At 36.7% G+C, this 12,047-nt stretch overlaps 1 protein-coding gene and 1 long non-coding RNA gene across 2 annotated transcripts in view; one reads left to right on the top strand and one right to left on the bottom strand.

Annotated features, from left to right (window-relative positions):
• The window catches only part of LOC138704432 (uncharacterized), a 534,140-nt gene that overhangs the window by 1,017 nt on the left and 521,076 nt on the right, over positions 1–12,047 (top strand). The window lies entirely within an intron of this gene.
• Positions 1–12,047, bottom strand: part of Tmc (Transmembrane channel-like) — a 142,551-nt gene that overhangs the window by 122,593 nt on the left and 7,911 nt on the right. The window lies entirely within an intron of this gene.

The following is a 12,047-nucleotide window of genomic DNA, read 5'->3' as shown; positions in this document are numbered from 1 at the left end:
TTCTTTCACTCAAATTACTTTATATTAAGCCTAAGTTTGTACGAATCACCCTGTACCTTTACGAAAGTAAAATGTTTGAAGCTGCCACAATACTGCGCTATTAATGAAACTTGCTGCACACATCAAGGACAGAGGACAGCGGGTTGGGATTCGATTCCCGTGCATGCCTACCTTGACTAAAGATGTCGAGGTACTATAGGGATACAATAAAATCATTTTCTATGCTATTTACATATCATGTAGACTTGATGATCGATACACTTTGAGATTTTGTTCATGCAAATTTGAAGCTTGAAAAACATTTTGAGACGTAATCGGACAGACGAATATCTTATATCACAGTTCACGTGCGAATCTGACAAACAAATATATCTAGAATTTGAATTTCGAAACAGGTACGCATAACGGAAACGTCTACAGAAATAAACTGCTTCCAGAGTTGCATTTTAAACACATGATACCAACTCCAAGCCTCTTCCCTACAGAAGCTGGAATATATCGACATTAGGGGAGACTGTTGTACCTTTAGCATAGTGTACCTTTGAACATTTTTTGTTTTTTAATTTTTACTGCTACCTAGAGGACTCAGAATGAAGTAGATTGTAGAGAAAGCCGCTAAGTAGCTCTGGTCGTAGTTTTGGTTTGATTTACTGCAAAGTGTGAGTTCCGTAGACAAAAGAAGTTTTTTTGGTACCAAAAGTAAACATTTCGTTCATTGATGCATGTTTTCTAACACAAAACCAGATTGTATTTGTTAATATCTTTCAAGTACGGTGTGTTCTCTATCATCTGGTGAGTAATAACATATTTTAATTTCCATGATTTATTTGACTCTCTTAGATTTCGGAGCCATATTTGTTTAAACGTGCACCCTCTTGTACCTTTGAACACAAAACATATTGTACCACGGAACATGTTCCAAATTATACGATACTATCAGTTTTTGTTTTTCTTTTATTTTAAGGTCATGTCACGAAGTAAGTCTGGAGTTAAGAGGTCCCCAATTGATTCGGATGCCTTGAAGAAAGCTGTTGAAGCAGTTATTATTCCTCCAGGAAATAAAATCTCAATCAGAGAAGCCTGCTCTGGTTTATGATTGAAAATACATTTTAAATATGATTGTCAGTTTTTACAGCTATATTCCCACCTATATTGCATGTGTTCCAACTTACAAGAGGGTATGTTCCAAGGTACATGATCCTGTTGTACCTTTGAACACATTACATATCCCTTCATTTTATTTTTTCCATCCTTAATAGATCTGTAAAACAGGAAAATACATACAGGAAGTTGTAAAGGAATCTTCAATAATTATTTCAAGCATTTTTTCATTTAAAAAATTTCATTTCCCAAAATTAAAAAAAATAAAATGTGGAAAGTGTTTAAAGGTACAACAGTCTCCCCTACAGTTTGATTACGAACATGAAAGCAAATATTGCTTCCAAATAATTTTATTCACAAAACTTCCCTCATTACAGGGCTGCCACATGGACAAAGTGATGTAAACAACTTGAAAATGATAGTAAAATAACAAAGGTCTAACATAATACAACAATTATAGCTCTAATATATAAAATAATCTGCAAAAAGTAACAAAAGAAAGAGTAGGCCTATGATTTCCTTTTACACAAAAATATTAAAATTTATAATTACTGCCAAAGAAATGATTTCTAATACGCAAATAGAACCTTTACGAGCAGCAATCGCAATATCTAAGAGATATAAGTTCTGTAGTTCGTGTGAAGTCCAAAACTGCGCCAAAATTTTGGTTTAGTTCCTCGTGCTCCAACCATTAAGCAATATCATTTGTCTAGCTTGCATTTGGTTTTGTATCATGTGACAGTAGCTGCATATATGCTCTTCTTCTCGAAGCCCGCTACCTCTGACTGTCCTCCATGAGACTCAAAGCGGACAGTAGCATTCAATATTAATCCATGTATCCCAGATGTTCTGAACGCGATGATATCGATGCGTCTGCTACTGCCGTCAGTGGCCGAACTAGAGACCTCCTCATAAAACAGTAAAGCCGCAGTCCCGCATAGTTGGAACCATAATGCCCCGAATGATATGTTTGCTGTTTCATAAGGACCTTCCCATATGGACAGAGTCCCAGGACGTGTGCAAGGGTTTCGTGCAATGTACCGCACAAACATTATAGCTTCTCTCCATTCGGGGGATGGTGATGAGTAGCTAGGATTTTGATGAAAGTGCATCTTTTTTCTAGTAAGCCAGAAATATAGCCGCTTTAGTATTTATATGTTATGTGATAAACTGAGTGCTTTAAAACATATTTGTTAGGACATTTTTTTTTGCATTTTTTGCCTGTTTCAACTCATAAGAGAATCTTTTGTGTTATTCGGACATTTTTGAGGCATTTTCATTTAATTTTGGCCACAAATCGCCATTATTAATATAAAATAATGTTTATTTCCTTTGATATTTTGTCTACATATTTTCTCCATTAATACCGTTTATTTTTTACTTGGTTATTTAACGACGCTGTACCAACTACGAGGTTATTTAGCGTCGATGGAGTTGGTGATAGTGATATATTTAGCGAGATGAGGCCGAGGATTCGCCATAGATTACCTGACATTTGCCTTATGGTTGGGAAAAACCTCGGAAAAAACCCAACCAGATAATCAGCCCCAGCGGGAATTGAACCCGCGCCTGAGCGCAACTCCGGATCGGCAGGCAAGCGCCTTAACCGACCGAGCCACGCCGGTGGCTAATACCCATTATTTTGTATAATATTTTAATCGCTTTCCTACACAAATATTGCCCTTTTAACGTAATACACCCCATGTAATGGATCAGTCCAACCATCCCTTAATATAGACTCCTCTATACTTGCTAATTCCGGATAAGAGTGGCCTTGTGATGGGCTACATGGAAACTACATCAGGTAAAATAGTTAATGAAAGTGTACCACTTAGAAAAAATTATGTAAAATTAAATAAACTTAAATGTTGGTACTAGAATTTAATTTAATTACTAGTCTAGATATTAAGCAGCACAAAACTCCTTTTCCTCCTAAGCCAATTTTAGAATGTAACATCAATTTTTAGGGCATTTTTGAAAGATTTTTAGGTCATAAATGCATTGTTTTTAGGATTTTTTTTTATGATTTATAGGTCATCAAAATCCTAGTCCTAGTGATGAGGAATCCACATACAGTATTCGCAGACGTATACTCCTTATAAAGATCGACACCTTTTGCTTTATGAGGAAGTTGGCTCCATAAAATTGCGTCTTGTTCCCGTAATGGCGTCGGTCTTCTTTTGCGTCAGGTAGGAGACTATTAGGATTGGTATTGTGTGTCTCTGGTTCAATGCCAAGATCTCTCATGCGGCTTAAACTTTCTTCTTTAAGGTTCCTAATTTGATTCACATAGGTGCTACCATTTTTAGAAAATTGTATATATATATATATATATATATATATATATATATATATATATATATATATATTAATGTTAACACAATTGCATACAATTACGTACATTTGGTTTGGTAAAATGAAGACTTTGATTTTTCAATATTTAAATCGTAATTCTGTTCTCACGACAATTTCATAGACGAATATCCAAGGAATAGATTATTTAAATAAAACATACGACATAAATAACATTCATATGTTATCTGAGTAGACTACATTGTAAACTCTTCGAAATGTTGTCCTGGCTCCGTCTAGAAGATCGTAGAAAAATCCACTGTCTTTCCCTCCTCTTTCACATATTGCGTTTCTCCACTCCTGTCTACCTTGCGTCTCGTTTTCAAAATTTATCCACCCATCATAACCTAGACACACGATCACAACACTCCTCAATATTATCCATTCCCTCCCACCGAACATCCTTATATTCTTCTTTCACTGTGGCTGTTCCTCGGCTTTGGAATTCCCTACCGAGTAATGTCAGGGACTGTCAGACATCAAACCAATTTAAGAGTAGACTAACGAAATATTTTTCTAACAATTCTTGTTAACAATAATAGCTCTTTCGGGTTTCTCAATGTTTAATGGTTATATATATCACAGAATAAATATTTAAATTATCTCATTATTATTATTATTATTGTTATCATTATTACTATTTCTTAGCAATGTTTATTATTGTCACACTAACATTACTTATCCAACTTTCATTATTTACTTTCATGTTGTTTTATGGTCTAGATATTAATGTAATAATTGTGTAAGCAATTGTATTCAATTAGAATTAGAGTCTGGCTGGGCGGAAGAGAAGGCCTACTGGCCTTAGCTCTGCCAGATTAAATAAATAAATTATTATTGTTATTATATTTCATCTAGACTGTGACTATAAATTAAGAATTTGTAGTAGTATTAAGTTTTTTGACTTGTTCCTTATTCTAGCTGAGAAGCGACGAACGAATACCATGGAATGTTAATAAACACAATACAATACAATATAATACAATACAATACAATACAATACAATATAATACTAGTCTGTCAACAGAAAATGAAAAGTCTGCAGAGATTGCATTTTACGTCGGCTTTCCGGTTGAGTCCTGGCGAGTTCCCTCCCACATCTAAGTTCGAAATGTTGTCCATAAGGAACAGGAAAGTCCTTAGGAGTCCATCCTTCATGTCTACCTTCAATAGGGAGTCTTTACGAAATATTTAATTATACGTGGTACAGTCATTAAGTTGTAATACTGAGCGCATAGTGGCGTTATGGTGCACTATAGCGCATAGGTGGCGCCATGGTATGATACCTTGTCAGTTAGTCTCTCGACCCAACAAGAGACAGTTGAGTGCATGCACTGTAAGCAGAACTACGGTCTTTGTTGTGACGGTGATTTGAATGCGCGCGTCGGAACTCGAGTATGTTGCAGTTTGAGCAACGGGCAAACGTCACGTTCTATCAGAAATTAGGCGAAACTGCTATAACCGATCATAACTGGAGACGAAACATGGTGTTTCCTTTACGATCCGCAACTGAAGCGACAATCCGCCACCTGGAAAACGCCATTATTTCCAAGACAGAAAAATCCGCAACAAGACAGGTCAAAAGGCAAGGTGATGCTTTAACAGTTTTTTTTATTCAAATGGAATTGTTCACATAGAATTCATCCCACAAGGTGCAACTGTAGACAAGATCCTCTACAAAGAGATTCTTGGCCGTTTAAGCAATTCAATTCGTCGTAAGCGTCCTGAGCTTTGGCATAGGAAGAATTGGTTGTTGCTACACGACAACGCCCCTGCACATCGCTCCATCCTTGTCCAAGAGGAACTTGCAAGGCAACAGGTCGCTGTTTTGCCACACCCTCCGTACTCACCTGGTCTCGCACCATGCGATTTTTTTTCTCTTTCCCCTCATGAAATCAATCCTACGAGGGCGTAATTTTTATGCGGCCGAAAAGGTCATGACTGCCACAAGAGAAGCCGTACGGCATCTTCCTGCCAACATCTTTCAGCGGTGCTTCCAGCAGCTACACCAACGTTGGCAGACGTGCATAGCAGCCAACGGCGACTATATTGAGGGAGGATGTCGATCTGTTTAAGTGTACGCCGTATCACGCGGCATCTTCTGAGACATCCAGATTCTTGTGGGTGCCTACCCTTCAGGCGTCAGTGTCAGAACTTAATGACTGTACCACGTATATCCGCTTCAGATGTGTTTGTACAATCAAAACCTGCATATGCAACTATTCCTAGAATTAACAATTTCACTAATAAAGGATGTAAGTGTAAGTTGAGTTATATCGCTTTACATAATTTGTTATAATATCAGAACATCCGAAGTAAAAACGCTTAAAAAGTGCCGAAATCTAATACAGTGATATCATTGAGACAACTAATGCTAACACTAGGATTTCTGCTACGCTTTTCACAGTTCACAATTCAGATTTGTTGACTTGGTAGGAATGCAGATTCAGGAAAGATACATGTGCGATATAAGTTAAAAAAAAAAACCACACACAAACGACATAGTGAACACAAAACAGAGAAATGGATAATACAAGGAAACTAGCGCATGCCAAAACCATTTGTACTGCAATGAGAGCAAAGAAGCTGATTCGAAATGACGAGCAACGCAATGTTTCGTCTAACAACGTTCCGTTCTACACTACAGATTTTTATCAGTTATTTCATAAGCTATACATTATTACTGTACGCTCACCGGTATTAGCTTCTATTTCTATACACATTTTATAGTTATTTACTATCCCAAGATCATAAACACAACAATTAACATTATTCATATTTGTGTTCTGTATTTCTTATAATAATATTCATGTGCCATTTCTATTTTCATGTGTTTATGTAACAATGATGCACAATGTAGCCATCACAAAAAATTACCTTCGTGCACGATAAACACTATATTTACATTGGTTTGAAATGGTTCATTAAAAAAACGCATTCAAAACTAATTTGGATGAATTATGCCTGCACCAAAAGCGGATGCTCTCTGGACCAATGATCGTATTTTAATTATTTCAAGTGCTAAAAATGTTACTTTGCTAATTATTCACTGTGATGTGTTGTGTATTATACGAAACTATTACTTACTTACTTAGTGGCTTTTAAGGAACCCGGAGGTTCATTGCCGCCCTCACATAAGCCCGCCATCGGTCCCTATTCTGAGCAAGATTAATCCAGTCTTTATCATCATATCCCACCTCCCTCAAATCTATTTTAATATTATCTTCCCATCTACGTCTCGGCCTCCCTAAAGGTCTTTTTCCCTCCGGCCTCCCAACTAACACTCTATATGCATTTCTGGATTCACCCATACCTGCTACATGCCCTGCCCATCTCAAACGTCTGGATTTAATGTTCCTAATTATGTCAGGTGAAGTATACAATGCGTGCAGTTCTGTGTTGTGTAACTTTCTCCATTCTCCTGTAACTTCATCCCTCTTGGCCCCAAATATTTTCCTAAGAACCTTATTCTCAAACACCCTCAATCTCTGTTCCTCTCTCAAAGTGAGAGTCCAAGTTTCACAGCCATACAGAACAACCGGTAATATAACTGTTTTATAAATTATTCTAACTTTCAGATTTTTTGACAGCAGACTGGATGATAAGAGCTTCTCAACCGAATAATAACAGGCATTTCCCATATTTATTCTGCATTTTCATGTACCAAATTTTATAACCTTATTCCTTTGCTGTGGTCGTGCCGGAGAATCAGTCCCATTCCGAGGCTTATTGTTAGGCTTAGTAACAAGCTGTTTTTTTACGGCGATGGATTGTTAGCCCTTCGCCCAACCCCCAAGCTGGAGGACCACTCCTTATCGGCTGTCCACGACTGCTTATTCAATATATTCGCAGCTACATACGAAACTATTACTGATTTTTAGTGTGTATTTAAAGACGCTTTATCAACTATTAGTTTATGTAGCATCGATGGAATTGGTGACAGCGAAAAGAGGCCGAGTGTCCTCCATGAATTACCCGACATTCGTCTTTCAGTAGAGAAAAACCTCGAAAAAACCAAACCAAGTATTGAGCCGAAGAGGGAATCGAAGCCACGTCCGAAAGGATCAGCAGACAAACGCAGTACCGCCTAAGCTACGCCTGTGGCTGTATATGCATTTATAGAATCTCAAAATCGTTTCCTTTCGTACATGTTTAAGAGCAAGCAGTCGTTTCAATGTGTCCTCAGAATACTTGGCTTGGTTAAGTATGTTGCTTTAAATTATCAATCAGTGCTCGGCTTTGAAACTCAAGCAAGCACACGGTGCTCGCAGGGATCTGAACCCAGGCCTGCACTAGCCCGACCTCATAACGCTGCTCCTCAGAGGGAGACATTGTATTTTGGGTTTGATAAAATCAGGCTGATTAGCACCATGCCACGCCCGAACCCGAACTGGGTTACGTATCCATTACTAACGCCATCAGATATCGCTTTGGAAGTTAATTTATAGAACGCCATTACGAATCAGGAGTCATGTCCCGCAACAGCCTTCTCAGTGAAAATAACTAATAACTGAAAAAAGTGAATAACAGTGTTGTCCGAAATGACGCAGGAATGCCACGCATGCGCAGAAACAAAACGCCCTGTAATTATCGCACGAATTTGAGTGCAATTATTTGTAGGAAAATTTAATGGTGACGTAATTGAGAACGTTATATGTCTTCATAAACCTATTGATTTTCCATCTGAAACATTGTTTTTAGACTTTAATGCACTTAACATGAGACAAATTTATTATATTGTACTCGTATTAATAAAATTCATACATAAAAATCGAAATAATTTTGAATTGTATTCTCATAGTTATGAAACAAAAGGTATGAATTCTTTAAGATTGTTTGAACCAAAATGCAACACTGTTACAGTATTTAATCATAGTAGTAATTTAGGCCCAAGAATATATAACAAATTAATATTTAAGTATCCTAATCTTGTCAATTCTAATAGTTCTAGTATTAAATTTAAAACGTTATGTATGGATTTTATAAAAATAGAAAAATTGTAAATTTAAATTTAAATACTATAATTGCATAGTAGACATAAGACAAATTGTATTGTATAATTATTAATTTCAATTCAGGAATCCGCCCCTGAGCACGAGTTGTACTCTTTCAGGGGCGAGCTAAAGTTTTTCTGTATATATTATATTTTATGTTATAATTATTAGCAAAATAAAAATAAATAAATAAATAAATAAATGAAAGCGAACTCGAACACAAGGCCTCACCGATACGATTACATTGGAAGAGCCAGTGCAAAGTTAATGATAGTGCAAATTTCTGGAATTCCAAGAAAAAATGAATTAACCGTGATTGTTCCGATGCAGAGACTGATAGAGATGGGTAAAAAATAACACAACAGTTATTTTGGAACTGTTCCGGTCTCGGAACTGTTGCAAAAATGAACAGTAGGTCGGAACCTCCTGTTCCGAAATAACAGTGTTCCGACTCCGAGCTGCTCACTTGCCCAACTGTTGCGGGCTCGCAGTACCGCGTGGCACAAGGTATGTTCCGACTCCCTCGGAACTGTTGCAAAAATGAACAGTAGGTCGGAACCTCCTGTTCCGAAATAACAGTGTTCCGACTCCGAGCTGCTCACTTGCCCAGCTGTTGCGGGCTCGCAGTACCGCGTTGCACAAGGTATGTTCCGACTCCGAGATAACAGTCGGAACGTCGGAGCTTGTTCCGATGAACCAACGACAGCTGCAGTTACACTGTACTTGAACTCTCACGTGGTTGGAGGGGGGCGCATGGAAATTGAAATCCTTGCGGTGGCGCGAACTTTAATATCAACATTTGTAAGACTGGCCAATCATCTGTAATGTTATAGTAAGTATTCAATAATCTGTAATATTGATTCCCGCTTTATGGTTTATTTCACCATTAGTTGACTAATTCTGTTTTATAAACATTCTACGAAGTCATAAAGTACGCATACTATTATTAATTCATTGATCAGCTGATTCTATACAAAGGTTAAAGTCGTAAATGGTAATGAGTGGTTTAGTTACAATGTCTGTATGTCGTTTGTTGAGGTTAAGTCTGACAAGCACAAGTTTTTGTGCTATCTTCTCTGTTATCAAAGAACGACAAAAATGTTGTAGCATTATTTGTTGGAAACTACCCATATAAGTACTGATTTGGAGAGCGAGGTTTAATGCGAAGTTTAAATTACACTTTGGTAAAGAAGCGATTCCAACATTTTACTAACCCACTGCGGGGTTTCCAGGTTTCAGTACTGCCAATATATATCTTTTTTATTTATGAAATTGTAATATTTATTATTATTATTATTATTATTATTATTATTATTATTATTATTATTATTATAACTGCGCATTAAGAAAAGTAAAAATAAAAATTAATGATTTGTTTTTTTTTTATTATGTAATAGAGAGAACAGAAATTACATACCATATGTTTTAAATGTTATGTTATTTTTTTTTAGTTGGCTACCATGTCTTTATAACTTTATGTACGAAAACAAAGTGTTGTATTCTGTCCTTGTAGTCAACAGCTGTGTAATTACTAACATTAAGCTTTTGAGTTCTGTCCGCATGCACAGCAATTTTCCAAAATCGATTCGAATGTGCATTGCAGTGCCATCTATAGATAAGAATGTGTACTATGTCATGCCTATGAGTGCTCCAGTGTGAGCTGCATGGTGAAGAGGGAGGGTACTGTACCGTTCGTTTGAACGACTCAACGACTCCGACTCATCACCACTGGTGACTGTTATTTCGGAACTGTTATTTGGAACATAGTATTTTTTCGGAACCGGAACCGTCGGAACTGTTCCGGGAAAAGAACAACTTCGCCCATCACTAGAGACTGACAGCGGTGAGAAAAATAACGTAGTAGTGCTTATTCTCAACAACAATGGTGAATATGCACACATCGTCAATACACGAGTCATTAGAAAAATAGTGGCAACACTGCTAGCTTCAGCTTCTCTAATGTAGTATGAGATGCAGTGGTGCCCGGGATGTGATATAAGACAATGACCTCATTTATTCTGTATTGCAATAATAAGACTTATCTGTAACGTCCTGGTGACAAATAATATAGACGAGCAGAACCCACTGAAAGTTGTTTATGATTATGAAGGCGTATTAAGGCTCATTCACAATGAAAATTAAACATAACGTAAGCATTAACTTAAAAATGTAAACGTTACGGTAAAATCAAGAACATTCACGATGGGAACATAAACATAACAGCAAACATACTTGGTAACCTTGGAAACATAACATCGACGTCATTTCCTCATATTATCACAGTCTACTATATACAGTCGCGAAGCTTGAGGTGATTTTTTGCAAATCTCGTGATAAAGCGCTCCAAGCGGTTAGCAACTAGAAACAATAGACTGTCCACGATCGACTTTTGACTGTGTCGTATATCCATCAAGTGCTAGCTCGTTGCGTATTTCACATTGATGCTTGTGAAATGTTCGTTATTGGTTGTAATGAAAATGTTAATGGCTAAAATACAATAATTGGAATAATAATATTTTACTAGAGACGTAGAAAATTTAAGTTTGTTTTAAAGAAATTTATTAATCACGTTTTATTTTCAATTCTGGTGGGATTATTATTGCTTAGGATTACTTTCTTTTTTTCAAAGGATATGTTTTTAATTATAGCTGTTAATTTTGTCGTTATTTTTATTTGTTACTTTACTAGAGACGTAGAAAAAGTCTGTTACAATAAAATTTATTGATCACGTTTTATTTCCAATTCTGGTGTGATTATTATTGCTTAACCTCATCCCACTTTGTTAACTACGTAAGCCTACACTACAAGTACCGGTACACGTAAGTTACTCCATTAATTCATATTTCCATTATTATTGTTGTAAAGGAAAATGTAAATTAATATTTATTGGTTTCATAGTTAATTATCGCTATAATCTTGAATGAGTGAAGCGATTATAGTAAATTTCAGTTCGTTTTGCACAAAAAAAAAAAAAACCTATTTCTTGCAGGTATCTTCGAGTTTATGGTGGCATTTAATAATGGAAGGAAAGTGTTAATTTTTCCAAAAGAACACAACGAAAGTGTAACATATTTTGTCGTCTACTAGGAGAGAGATCTGCGATGATGAGGCGATAGTAGCGATCCTAGTGGTGGGCAACTACCCATGTTTGCATTTTTACTACATATTGAGCTTCGCGACTGTATATAGTAGACTGTGATATTATGTCGTATACTTTAGCGCTCCACGATTGTGTTCTGTTTGCAAATCACGTAAGCATAAGCATGGAAGTTGGGAACTTTCATGTTAACGTCTAACGGCAATGTTAATGTCAGTGTTTATGTGAATCATTGTGAATGATCCCATTTGGTAACCTGGCCGCAAACTTCTGTGTTTATGTTACGATTATGTTTAATTTTCATTGTGAATGGGCCTTTTATCATTCATTCTGTTCCAGTTGGAATGCTCGTGGATTCTGCATATTACAGCCACTATTTGGAATAACATTTACGACCCGGCAATGAGCCGGAAGCCACGAAATCTCTTGAATACCTCCCCACTGTGCTTCACGGTGGTGCTCGTCACGTGACAGTCCTAATGGTTGATTTACTTAACAGGCGG

Source organism: Periplaneta americana, chromosome 8 (assembly GCF_040183065.1).
Source record: "Periplaneta americana isolate PAMFEO1 chromosome 8, P.americana_PAMFEO1_priV1, whole genome shotgun sequence".
Taxonomy (NCBI): Eukaryota; Metazoa; Arthropoda; class Insecta; order Blattodea; family Blattidae; genus Periplaneta; species Periplaneta americana.
Note: the sequence above shows the minus strand (reverse complement) of the source record. Positions and strands in the feature narration are given on the sequence as shown.